The sequence below is a fragment of the Camelina sativa genome, chromosome 7 (assembly GCF_000633955.1).
Source record: "Camelina sativa cultivar DH55 chromosome 7, Cs, whole genome shotgun sequence".
Lineage (NCBI taxonomy): Eukaryota > Viridiplantae > Streptophyta > Magnoliopsida > Brassicales > Brassicaceae > Camelina > Camelina sativa.
Window position 1 is genome coordinate 29,358,978 of NC_025691.1, and position 13,694 is coordinate 29,372,671.

The window sequence follows — 13,694 nt, forward strand, 5'->3', positions numbered from 1 at the left end:
ACGGCTGCTCGTTCATCCTCTGTGCCGGCGTCGGGATCAAACTCCCATGTCTGCCGTCCGAGGAAGTTGTTGGTGCTGGACAAGAAGGGCTCTTCTTTGTTTCCACTTGCTATCTTCAACTTCCACATTCCTTTAGAGATCTTAATTAATTATTCACCTCAAAATATGGCATATCGTATGCATCGTCTACTGAGTGCACGTAATATATGTGGAGAAAAGAAGAGAAGTATAAGGAGAATATTGAATTTGATTTACAAGCACACGCACACGCATACGTAATTCGTTTTGTAGTTTTATTAATTTAAGTATAACTTTGGAAAGAAGAAAAAACTTCAAACCACAAAACAAAACAAAACAAAAATGGTTTCCTCTCGTTGCTAATTTCCGATATATTCATTTTGAGTGAGCTAGCTAGTTGGTAATTAAAATTTGCATTTATAAACAATTTAGACGACGAGGTTAAACTTGAAAACGTTTGGGAGTTTAAGGTTGTATCATAAATCGTAATATATTTGCTATACCATAGAGCTGAGTTTTTTGATATTTTTGTTGTCTTTAAAAGTTTCGATTATTTTCGTCTTTTCCGTTTGCATGTACTTACGTGTTAATTACGTATAAAAATAGTGTCCATCATGGACAGTCCATGAGTGACTTTTAAATAAAATTGCATAATTAAAACAGTTAACTGGTTAATGTTATCATTATTCTCTAGCAAAATGCAAAATATACTTTATTGTTCTGAAACATAAACATTAAGGTGTTAACGTATAAGTACGTAATATAAACATAAAAAGGGTATTCGATTGATCATATGCTTATTGCTTCATATATATCTCATAATAACAACTTTACGCCATATATATATTAGTTGTATGTTCTTATAATTTGTGGAATCGAAACCTAAACTATAATTAAATTCCAACCTACAGTCGCGACTCGCATGCAACTCGCAAGTAATTCGCAACAAATTCTTGTGCTAAATAATTTATCAAAAAAATTGAAATCAGTAGTCGTAGCTTTATTAATCGTACATTTGCAAAACGTGCCAACGTTAGGAATAATCATTAGAATGTTATTACACTCTTTGATCGCTACAGGTAGCATAAATCTTAGTCAGAGCCGTCGCTAACTTGTCGGAGGCCACAATCAAAGAAAAAAAATGGGCTGAATTTTCTTATTGAGTGCGTTAATGTTTTTTTTTGGTTATGTTTTGTGAAACAAACGGAAAAAGAAAAATGAACAGACAAATGGGTCGAACTCATGACATATGACTCCTCGACACTATTATACCACCAGAACAAAGATACATTTGACAAAAAAGGGCCGCATTTTTTTATATTTTAGAGGCCCACAATCTGATGCTTCATCAGCCTGGCCTGTCGGCCGGCTCTATCTTAGATAACAAATGAGTAGTTTAATTATTCAATAAAATATTCATATGATCATAGGATTCATAGCCGGAACCGTGCCAACGTTAGATATATAGGAAATCTGATATTTTGGCATCTAATATATTGAATAAAAAGTTAAAAATCAATCAATATGGATTGACTTCATCATCTTCCAAACTTTGTTTTTAAACATATATGGAGAAAAATGCGAGCCCCAATGCACAAATAAATGACTTCGGTTCAATGGACTTCTTGTCTTCTTGAATGCCATGTTTCGCTGACCAGAGCCAAAAAAACAAACAAAAAGAATATGTAACGTTTCAGCGATAGCTAGTCGATCTGCCTGCATGGTTTTGTAAGTCGATTATGATACTTTATAAGTGTTTTTTACTTTTTATGATTTGAGTTTAGCCTTGCGCCAACAGGCTCAGCACGGTGTCTTAATAGTAAATACTAAATACCATACTCGATCGATATATAAATTGAATCATCTCGTTCAATGATTTATAATTTAATAATAAAAATTAAAAATTGAAAGAAAAGTATTAAATTCGAGTTTTACTGTGGGCTTCCAACTCAAAACCAATTGGCAATAAGTGGAGAGGCCCTGACCCTTTATATATTAGTTAATCTTTTCAAATCTTTATAATGTGGGATATTTTACATTAACACCCCCATCATGCTCAGGCATGACCATCTGAAGCATGGGTATATGTGGGAACAACATCCACGGGGTGGCACAAGAAACAATCTGCTCTGATACCATATAGATTGATGAGAGTTAGAACACATAATGTGTTAAAAAGAAGAATTATATTAGACTCTTATATCTCATAGTTGTAATTGTACAAGATACATTCTCTTATGTAGAGATGAGTTTCCTAAACTAAAATAAGGATATATTTAAATAATATATTTAGATAAATGTTGATATTCCTAAACTATATCTTCTAGATTCTTCTCAATCTTCATAATTTACATATTCTTGGGTTTGTCATTTCGACCGTCGATCTTAGTCGATCTCCGGTTCTCCATATCCCAATATCTCATAGTATCAAAGCAATAGATCATGTGGATCTCTATTCTTATGAGTTAGGGTTTTGTTTGCTTCTGCTTCTATGATGTTCTGTCTATTTTTTATTTTTTTTAAAAATCATATTTTTTTTACCTATTATTGTTTGTTTCTTATGCAAGCTTCTTCTAATTTTTGTAAAAAAAAAAAAATCTGGAATTTGGTCTTCACACATACGTGAGTGTGTTGTCTTTTGATGCGTGGCCATGATTTGGCTGATGGTGACTTTGAATATGAACCAATACGTACGGCGGTGTTGGGCCTCTTGGTAAAAAAAAAAGAAAAAAAAGAAGAAGAGGGAGACGTGTTCTTCTCCTTTTGGTGGATGGTGGATATGAACATGAACCATGATCGGTTCGTTCGGTGATGATAATTCTTAAGCATGTTGTATGCTTGTTTTATCGGTTCGGTCATTGATTGGCCAAGTTGATGTGAGTTTGGCTAGCATAATTGCTAGTTTTTTTTAAAACAAAACATTGGATATTGAACATAAATCGATAAGATTTGTTCTTTGATGATGATGGTTAAGCCGATAACGCCTCATCACGTGTATCCATGGTGTTGAAGATTGATGGTGATGCTGTTTCATCAAGTTTATCCTAATTATGGGTTTATTGCTTAATCGAGCACAATCTAAGGAATTGACTTTATGGCTGAGTATAAACGCTATTGATGACTCTACCGCCGAGTATAAACGCTGTTGATGACTCTACGGTCAAGTATAAACGCCGTTGATGACCCTACGATCGGGTATAAATATCGATGACCTAACGGTTGGGTATTGTAGCTGCATTGAACCCTACGACCGGGTATAAACGTCGATGATGGCCCGATGGTCGAGTATAAAGCCATTACTTTGAAGATTTGTCCAATCTCACCCGTGTTACCACGTCTGAGCTTGTCGGGGGGTATTGAGATATGGAGAACCGGAGATCGACCGAGATCGACGGTCGAGATGACAAACCCAAGAATATGTAAATTATGAAGATTGAGAAGAATCTAAAAGATATAGTTTAGGAATATCTACATTTATCTAAATATATTATTTACATTTATCCTTATCTTAGTTTAGGAAACTCAACTCTATATAAGAAAATGTATCTTGTACAATTACAACTATGAGATATGAGAGTCTAATATAATTTTTCCTTTTAACACATTATGTGTTCTAACTCTCATCAATCTATCAAAAAGATAATTTGTCTGTCACTGAACTTCAAGAAACAAAAAGAGAACCGTGGCACATGTTCCTTGAACCAAACCACAGTCGACCAAGACACTGTAGGCGAGTGAGCACGAATTTGATCCCACGTTTCCTTGGATGAAAAAGAGGGAACATAAACACTTGAAATGTTTCTCCAAAGGTAAGAGTCGCTACCTTTGCTGTCATCAGGAACAAATATAGCTGTGAGGGCAGCCAAAAAGGATTGTGCATTGTCAGACGTTGCAGCAGGCATTACCTAATTTCCATTCCTTATGGCCTCAGCAATTCTTGAATCTTCTCTTATTCTTTTTTCCCCTTTACACTTTCATACCTGTATTAATCTTTACTGCACCCGTTCGACAAAAGGAGATTTATCCGTGACTTTAGTATCAATGAAGAATAATCTATTTTACAAAATTTGTTTAGAGTGTGGTGTAATAGCTAGAAACATGGGTTTTAAGATTGTCATCAGAAACAATGAATGCATTTAAAGCCCTAGCTATGATAAACGCTTTGGATTTCAAATGTTCGGTTGTGGATATGACCGTTGGATATGTAGACTTTTGTATAGTATTTTGTATCTTATCTTTTCTTTTTTCATCGCCAACACTTATATAGTAACTAGATGAGGGCCTGCCCGATGTGCGGGTTTAAAGTTTTATAAATTAAACTAAATTTAACAAAAATATATTAAAATTTGTTGTATGTTATTTATAAATTTTATTTTTGTTATAATACACTGATTTATATCTATTTACAAATATTTTATGTATGTTACTATTAAAAGTGTATTTTTTTACACCTATATATATTCAATGTTACAAATATATTCATTTATCACCACCTAGAAAATGTCTATATAAACACATTAAGCCAACCATTTTACTTTCACTTCTGCATAGTTCGTTAATTACTAAAATTGTTGGCTCAAAAAATATTTTGAATAATATTACATAATATACTAATCAATGATGTATCATCACAATAATGTATGACCACCATGGAGAAAACCTTGGCTCCACCATCATCCCTTATGGACCGAACCTTGCGTCCAACCTCCTCCACCTTCCTCTCTTAGAGAGATAACCTTTTGTGCAACCTTCTCCACCATAGAGAGAACCTCGGCTCTGCTCTCCTCCTGTGTGGAGAAACATGTTCACGTCTTTTTGCTATCTCAAAATGGCTTGCTTCAACAACCAATGAAAGTAAAAACCTTTTTCTAGCATCACAAAATCTTTTGATAGTAACAAATGTTAAATTTCTCAATATATTCGTGGAACTGTCTTGACACACCATGATATAGCCCTGTCTCTGTAACGCTTCAACCGCCAATGAGCCCATGTCCACTCTCAGTCCATAGGCCCACCTTCCTAAGTGGCCCTACATCTATCCCCGGTCCGTGGACCCACCCATATTCGATGGCCGATTTTCCATCTGGAAGGCTTTAAAAACTTGTTTACCGATCCTACAAATCAACAAATGATTTTTTCTTGTGTTTTGTCCTCAATTGCACAGTTCCGACAATCAATTCCAGGAAAGTCACTAATCATGAAGTTGTTTTTTTTTCTTTTTTCTTCATGAGAGACCTAATCATAAAGTTCTCTTAGGACTTTTGACCGAAAAATAGGATTATCTTTTTTTTGGTCAACATATTAATCTTACCTATTCCTAACTGAAAAGGAGAGAGTACGAGAAAATTTTGGTTAAAAAAAAAAAGAAAAATTTACCTTTCCATTTTAAAAAATTTCCCAATTAAACAAAGTTGAAAGCAGTGTTCTTTAATAAATTATTTAAATATGAGACGATCTATGTTTATATAGAAGTATTTACAAAATTTAGAATTAATAATTAACTATATATTTTTCTTAATTCATTTTTCTATTTTTGGTAGAATTAATAACTTAAAATTAAAAATAAGTAAATTATATTATAATTTTGAATTTTATGAAATATATATATATATAATCTCATTATAATTATTTAGAAAAACTTTGTATTTTTTTTATAAATTCTGTAATTTTTGATAATTATTTTTTTACACTAAATATATTTTTTAAAACAAAATATTTTATTTTTGTTGTAATCAAAAACCTCCTATTATATATTAACTTTTACACATGTCAAAATCTAAAATTGATAACTTGACACATGTCAAAATCTTATTAATGACTAACTTTCAAAATTCAATTTTATGTAATAAGATTATGAAGTTTAAATGTACGATACGATCAAGTTGAGATGTAAGATATCATTATAAAATAACATGTTATGATTTTTTTTTTGTCAAATTAATTTTATTATTTAATCCAAAGAGAGATCCCAAGTTAACATTACAAGAGGCGACGGACAACTAGATGTCCTCGCAGTCATAAGGCGACGGACTACTGAATGTCCCGCGGTCTTTAGCCCAAAAGAGGGAAACAAGCCCCAAGAAACGAGGATACATACTAAAAGCAAAAGCAAAACACAAATCTAACAAGCAAAGTCTTGGAAAACTGAAAACTAAGTCCTATAATTGAACAATGGCATGAGAGACTCTCACAAAGCTTCCTTATAGAACCATTAAACGTCGGAAGCACCAATAAAGCCGGATAGCCTCACACCGAAGCCAAACCAGAAGCAAACCGACAGGGAGGAAAGCAAGATACCAACGCGACCAAAGACACAAATACAACTCCCATAGCACCTCACTAGCCAGATGGAAAGAGCATAAAACCCTAGGGACAAAGAAAAAACTTTGATATTGACCGGAGACAAACCACGCAAGATCAACTGTTCTTACACGCGGACACTCGTCGACCACAATTTCAGCCACCTACAGACATAAAACTGGTGACGTCCTTGCAAGAGAAGAACTAGAGATCGATTCCGCTGTTTTGACTAAAACCTGACTCCAAAGATTCCAAAGAAAACTCAAAGAGAGGCTAGTAGGTGACTGAGCAACAAAATCCCTCCAAATGGCTCACACCAAGAACGAATCTAGAGCAAACACACAACAACAACCAGCAAGAGGACTTGAAGGAGAGGTAGAGCAAATATCCAATTTCAAACTCAACAACAGAGCCATATCCATCGGTTTACGCCTCACATAAAACAAACAATCCTAAATGAAACCATAGTCACACCACACTAACCCGCTAAAAACTAAAGCCACCATCAAGCAAACATGGGATATACCAGACACACTTAACTTGATGAAATTGACATCGATTACCAGTCAGAGAATCAAACGACCCTCTCCATAAGAAGAAAATCCTCGGATATACACCACCGAGCTTCACCACAACCAGATCTGGATCTTCAATGGAAAGGCGAGATTCCTCCGAAACAGCAAAAGAAACCAATCGATACCAAGAGAGAGAGATACACAAGAAAAAAAACACAAATAAAAGATAAAGGAAGCACAACGCCGGAGCTATAAAGCTACCGGACGTTGGCCGGAAAACAAAAATGGCGCTGGGTTTTTTTTTGGAGAGGAAAGAGGTGGGAGAAAATTAGGGCGAGCTGCTTTTAAATAACATGTTATGATATATATTACGATTTTTTTTAATAATTGTTTGTAAATACTAAATGTCTATCTTTTAATCATTTTACGACCGACCTAACCATAAAAAATTTATGGTTATCTTTTAATGATTTAACTTCAATTACTTGTATTCAATATTTTTAAAAAGTTGAAATTAGGTTCCTTTTAATAATGGTCATTTGTGTTGCAACACTAGCTTGGGATCGATTTCACATAAAATACGGTTTAAAACAAGTGACGATTTAATCACTACGTCGAACACAGTTTAAAGTCATAGACCAAAAATCAAAACTACAGTGTCATCTTTGTCTCTGTATAAAAGATCTGCTAATATCTGTAAACTGATTCTAGCAAAACAGAAAAAAAGTTTCGATGATCGTGATTTGTTGTAAAAACAACGAAGATTCATCTATTTGAGTGGTCTCTCTTTTTAGGCTTTTNTTTTTTGGTTTTTTTTTTTTTTTTTTTTTTTTTTTTTTTTGTTGCCATCATTTGAGTGGTCTCTAGACTCCCTCGCGAAATCACAAAATAAGTGATTGAAAGGTATAGACACGTATAGTGAGCTAGTTGCAATAACTGGACAAGTGGTCCGCCATATTATTTATTACACGACGTGTTTGCTGAGTTTTTGTTTTTTTTCCGAGTATATTGAGATCTGCTATTTCGTTATGTGGAGACTGAAGATAGGAGAGGGAAATGGAGAAGATCCTTACTTGTTCAGCAGCAACAACTTCGTCGGACGTCAAACATGGGAGTTTGATCCCAAAGCGGGCACGCCGGAGGAACGAACAGCGGTAGAAGAAGCTCGTCGGAAATTTGTAGACAACCGTTCTCGTGTTAAAGGTTGCAGTGACCTCTTGTGGCGAATGCAAGTGAGTTTTATTTATTTATTCACCAGTGAGGTTTATTTGTTTTATCATTACAAAATGCCCTAAAATCGTAAAGGAAAACTGAGCTAGTGTTATTTAACAGTGTCGTTTAGGAAACATTAAATGATTCGTGTTGATAATTTCAGTATGATGCTCTCTATGCATGAAAGAAAAAATTAAGCGTGAGGATTTAAGAACACTTAGTGAGATCTTAAATCTTGTAACTCAGGATTAGCTCTCTCAACTCTCTTGTTCTATTCTCTTGTTTGTAAGTAAAAGCTTAAAAAAAAAAGACAGTAAAGAACACACAGCAAATTTATCCAGTTCACGACCCAGAATAGGTCACTACGTCTGGCCGAGAGGTTCTCGGAAATCCACTAAGACTTTGCTCAAGCTTGAGCCTTTAGGGTTCTTTACAACTTTTCTCTCTCTCTTACAAACTTATTCACCTCACCTCACCTCATCTACAAGATACAGTCCAACTCTTTTATAGGCTCAAAGAGAAGGATCTAGACTCACCCGACAAATTGTGCTTGGCTCTTACACAAGTCAGGTGAAGCAGCTTCAATCACGGTCCTGATTTGAAGCAATCTTGTAGGCAGCTTGACTGGTGAACCCATCGCGTGCTCTGTTTCTGCAGCTCGTACGGGCTCGACAATGTGATGTCACTGAGAGAGACGACCCAAAGAGATATCAATCGTTCCTCTGATCTTGTTCATAAAGTGAACCTTCTACTCTATCTAGAAACTATTATCTCTTCTTATTTTCCCTTTTCTTTTGAACCCTCTATACCACTTGGAGTCTCTTCATGACTTCGTGAATTTAGACCAACAATCCACATTAAGCTATAAGATCAATTGAACAAAACACGAAAACTTTGTTTTCTTATAGAAAATATGTAACTGTTCATTCTTTTTGTTCTAAAAATTAATAAAATCTTCGATCTTAGGCAAATCATTCGGAACAGAACTAATCAGATCTCTCTTTATAAAAGAAACACAGAAACAATTCATAATTGATTATTATGGCTCTAGGAAAACCAAATTAATTCAAATCGACCGAAAAGAGTTAATGGGCCCTAAACAATTCATAATTGATTTTTCCAACGCCCTAAACTGTTGTACCGCACAGTTTTTTAAAAAGGCGAAATTCGAGCAAGTGATACCGCCGGTGAAGATTGACGACGGCGAAGGCATAACTCATCAGAAAGCGACGGATGCGTTACGGAGAGGAGTCTCTTTCTTCTCGGCTTTGCAGGCTTCCGATGGTCACTGGCCTGGAGAAATCACCGGACCTCTCTTCTTCCTCCCTCCTTTGGTATGTTTCTTCTTCTTCTTCTTCGTTTTCCCTTTCAATTATTACTCTATGTCTATCGGAGGATACTCAATTAGGGTTAGATTCAGAGATTTAGGGTTTCTATTCCGTGAGAAATTAAAGGGATAACGACCAAGGAGGAATCAATGAAACTGAGTAACTTTTTTGGCTGCAGGTATTTTGTTTGTATATCACAGGACACCTTGAGGAGATATTTGATGCAGAACATCGCAAAGAGATGCTTCGACATATCTATTGTCACCAGGTACTCTCAGCTGATAATGACTCTGTTTTTCTTTTTTTTTTTTCTTTTTTTTTTTGTAAAGAAGAGCCTTGACAAGTGAGATTCTCACAGGAGTAACTGTGTAATTTTCAGAACGAAGAAGGTGGATGGGGATTACACATTGAGAGCAAGAGCATGATGTTCTGCACGGCACTCAATTACATTTGCTTGCGTCTCCTCGGAGAAGGTCCCGACGGAGGACAAGATAACGCGTGCAAACGAGCCAGGGAATGGATTCTTGACCGTGGCGGTGTGACTTATATTCCCTCCTTGTTTTAACTAATAGATTACCTGCTACAATCAGCTTTTGTGACCATATCCTCCTTGTTTTAACTAATAGATTACCTGCTACAATCAGCTTTTGATTTGTTTTGTTTGCAGATACTCGGAATCTATGATTGGTCTGGAACCAACCCTATGCCTCCCGAGATCTGGTTGCTACCTTATTTCCTTCCAATACACTTAGGTTCGTTGTCTGTTTCCTTTTTCTTTGTTTGTCGAGATCTTACGAATTGGCTCATTTTGAAGTAGTTATTTCCTATCTGCTGATATTTTGGTTTTTGATGTTTCCTCTTGCACTAAAACACATCTATAGGCAAAGTTTTGTGCTATTGCCGGATGGTTTACATGCCCATGTCATATCTCTATGGCAAGAGGTTTGTTGGTCCAATAACACCTCTTATTCTGCAACTACGTGAAGAACTCCATTTACAACCTTACGAATCTATCAACTGGAATAAGACGCGGCGTCTATACGCAAAGGTATGGTTGGCTATTTCTTTTATCTTGATATTTATATGTCACGATAACATAAACATTACATCGTTCTTCTCGCAGGAAGACATGTATTTCCCACATCCTTTAGTTCAAGATTTGGTATGGGACGCTCTTTACCTCTTTGTGGAGCCATTCCTTACCCGTTGGCCGTTAAACAAGCTTGTCAGAGAAAGAGCTCTTCGGCGAGCAATGAAACACATACATTACGAAGACGAGAACAGTCATTATATCACCATCGGATGTGTTGAGAAGGTAAAACGTTGGTCGTTGAGTGGCCCTGTATAAAATTATGCATAACTTTCTCACTATCGTATGCTAGAATTCTAAAACTTTTGTTTTTTAGGTATTGTGCATGCTTGCTTGCTGGATTGAAAACCCGAATGGCGACTACTTCAAGAAGCATCTTGCTCGAATTCCAGATTACATGTGGGTCGCCGAAGATGGGATGAAAATGCAGGTACCAAAGGATTGAAAACCAGATATTAGGTGTAGTCTAGCAATGAGAATTTCTTATGAACTCTAACTTTATGCAGAGCTTTGGAAGTCAACTATGGGATACAGGGTTTGCGGTTCAAGCTATACTTGCTAGTGATCTCTCTGATGAAACCGGTGATGTACTCAAGAAAGGACATGATTACATTAAGAAATCTCAGGTTTGATATCCTTTTCTTATTATAGTAGTGTTTTCTCGAATTGCTCTAAAGAACAGGTGGATGTGTTTTCTTAAATCAAAGAACATTGCAGATTAGAGAAAACCCTTCGGGTGACTATGAGAGCATGTACCGCCACATTTCCAAAGGAGCATGGACTTTATCTGATCGAGATCATGGATGGCAAGTTTCAGATTGTACAGCTGAAGCTTTCAAGGTAATCCAACCAGTCACTGATGCAAAACAAGTTAGCCGTAGGTTCCTCGAGAGTTATGCCTCAAAGTACTTCTTTTGTGTTGTAGTGTTGTCTGCTGCTATCCATATGCCAGCTGAGGTTGTTGGCCAGAAAATAGATCCGGAACAACTATACGATTCTGTTAATCTCTTGCTGTCTTTTCAGGTTAGGGTGATTATCTAATGTCCCAAAAAAGTATTGGCTCTTGATAAAATTTACAACCCATGACTTCATCTAAATGTAGAGTGATAAGGGAGGTATGACTGCATGGGAGCCTGTCCGTGCATATGAATGGATTGAAGTAAGTGCTGAAAGACACAAGGATGCTCGCATATTTTGTGCAAGTTTAGAAGTTCGTAGGAAAAGATGATCTGATGTTGAACCTTTGTAAATGGTGTTTCAGTTGCTCAATCCCACAGAATTTCTGGCTAATCTTGTGGTTGAGCGTGAGTATGTGGAATGTACCTCATCTGTTATGAAAGCTCTGGTTCTGTTTAAGCAACTCTATCCGGATCACAAGACAAAAGAGATCAGCAGGTCCATAGAGAAAGCAGTGCAATTCCTAGAAAACGAACAAAGGCCAGATGGTTCATGGTACAGTATATTACTTTTAACACAGCTCAGGCATATGGTTCAGAAGAAGCCTAACAAAATAATGTGTTTTCGAGTATAGGTACGGATTTTGGGGTGTTTGTTTCATTTACGCGACATGGTTTGGTCTTGGCGGCCTAGCAGCCGCTGGTAAAACGTATCAAAATAGCCAAGCTATTCGTAAAGGTGTTGAATTTTTGCTCACAACACAGAAAGATGACGGAGGTTGGGGGGAAAGCTATTTGTCATGCCCTGAACAGGTATTTACGGGGATCAAGACTTTAATTAGTACATACTGTAAATTTCACCAAAATTATCGGACAAGTGTTTGTCTTGTTAACATGATGTATGTGTAGAGATACATACCTTCAGAAGGGAAAAGTTCGAACCTGGTGCAAACCGCTTGGGCAATGATGGGCTTGATCAACGCTGGACAGGTTCAAATATTTCATTTTGCATCCACTTCTTTTTCGATAAATTCAATGAAATTTCTTTGTTTTAATCTATAAAAGAAAACAGGCTGAGAGAGATCCAATACCTCTTCACCGTGCTGCGAAACTTATCATCAATTCGCAAATGGAAAATGGAGATTTCCCACAACAGGTTTGACATCATCCTCTTTGCTAGAAATTTAGATTATATATGTTATCATAGTACATATTTGATTGAAAGAATGTTATTATCGCATTTGCAGGAAATAGTAGGAGTGTTCATGAAAAATTGCTTGACACACTATGCTACTTACAGAAACACATTCCCATTGTGGGCACTTGCTGAGTACCGAAAGGCTGCGTTCGTTACTCATCAGCATCTATAGAGTTTGTTTCATTTAGTTTATATATGAACACAAGAAGAAGAAAAAAATGTATAATGAGATCACTGCTTGCTCTAACCACGAAACGATCATCAAAATATTTCCATCGAGCTTCTTCGACGGCAGCTCTCCTCTGTGCCGGCGTCCGAATCAAACTCCCATGTCTGCCGTCCGAGGAAGTTGCTGATGAACAAGTAGGGCTCTTTGTTTCTATTTGCTATCTTCAACTTCCACATTCTCAAGAGATCTTAATTATTAATCTAAAAATTTGGCATATTGTATGCATAAATAATGTGGGAAAAAGAAGAGAAATATGAGAAAATTGAATATGATTTACAAGCACGTCCACGCATACATAATTCGTTTTGAAGTTTTATTTATTGCTTAAATCAAAGTATAATTTAACTTTTGGATAATTTCCTTTAGACGACGAGGGTAAACTTGAAATTTTTTGGGAATTGAAGGTTAAATCGTAATATACTTGTAATGTCTTATTTAGAGCTGAGTTTTTGGATATTTTCTGTCATTTGAAGTTTCGATTATTTTCTTCTATATAGTGTACATGATATAGGCAAATTGTTATCATTAATCTTTAGCAAATTGTATATTTAGGCATGCAGAAAAAGAAAGGTTTTATATTTCATATTTTTGTTTTTACGATTTCTAAAGTTTACTGCCCCTCGTGTCACTTTTGCCTAAGCCTTAGCTCAGCCGCAGCGGATTAGTGTTTAAGTGTGAAGCCTTGATGACTTTACTTGAAGTGTCTGTAGATAAGTGAATTCAATCGGTTTGGATTGACTTCAGCTTTCATATCAAGTCCCGCCACATATTTCTTTTTACCAGACATTTCTCTTGTTCTTGTTTAATTATAGTACAATGCACTCTAAAATAGCACTAAAACATATTTTATAGATAAAAATAATATACATTCCACAAATTTTCAAAAATATCACTATTTAACACAATTA

General features: G+C 35.9%; 1 pseudogene; it reads left to right on the forward strand.

Moving 5' to 3' along the window:
* Positions 7,774-12,993, forward strand: LOC104703239 (annotated as a pseudogene).